The sequence below is a fragment of the Chrysochloris asiatica genome, unplaced genomic scaffold (genome assembly GCF_000296735.1).
Source record: "Chrysochloris asiatica unplaced genomic scaffold, ChrAsi1.0 scaffold00056, whole genome shotgun sequence".
NCBI classification, from domain to species: Eukaryota; Metazoa; Chordata; class Mammalia; order Afrosoricida; family Chrysochloridae; genus Chrysochloris; species Chrysochloris asiatica.
The window spans coordinates 11,367,434-11,368,422 of record NW_006408574.1 but is presented as its reverse complement, the minus strand read 5'-3'; positions in this window follow the sequence as shown (position 1 = coordinate 11,368,422).

The following is a 989-nucleotide window of genomic DNA, read 5'->3' as shown; positions in this document are numbered from 1 at the left end:
GCGGGAAGAGATGATGGAGAACTCAATATTTATTAACCAAAATAAGACCAAGAGTCAACCCTGGAACAGACCACCAATTGCACATATACAAGTTCAGGATGAAGCTGAAGAACATTCAAACACGTCCATGAGAATCAAAATACGACCTTGAATACATTCCATCTTAATTCAGAGACCATCTCAAGAACAGATTTGTTGCATGACAGGAGACCAGAAGAGTTGTGGGATGACATCAAGAACATCACACATGAAGAAAGCAAAAGTTCACTTAAAGACAGGAAACAAACAACAGATCAAAGTGGGAATCAGAAGAGACTCTGAAACTTGCTCTTGAATAGAGAAAAGCTGAAGTGACTGGAAGAAACAAAGACGCAAAAGAGCTGAACAGAAAATGTCAAAGGGCAACTCGATAAGACAAAGTCAAGTATTATAATGAAATGTGCAAAGACCTGGAGTTAGAAAACCAAAAGGCAAGAACGCGTTCAGCATTTCTCAACTGAAAGCACTGAAGAAAAAATTCGAGTCTCAGGTTGCAGTATTGAAAGATTCTACGGGTCGCTATGAGTCGGAACTGACTCCACGGCACATAACAACAACAACAAATGAGCAAAATATTGGATGATGCAGAAAGCATCAAAGAAGACGGAAGGTATACACAGAGTCACTGTACCAAAAAGCAATAGTCAATGTTCAGCCATTTCAAGAGGCAGCATATGATCAAGAACAGAATGAAGAAGTTGAAGGTGCACTGAAGGCATTGGTGAAAAACAAGATTCCCAGAATTGAAGGAATACAAATTGAAATGTTTCAACAAACTGATGCAGCATTTGATGCTTTTACGCGTCTATGCCAAGAAACTTGGAAGACAGCAACCTGGGAAACCCATGAGAAGATTTTCAGATTTGTGTCCATTCCAAAGAAAGAAGACCAACAGACTATCATTAATATCACAGGCAAGTAAAATTCTGATGAAGATAATTCAAAAACAG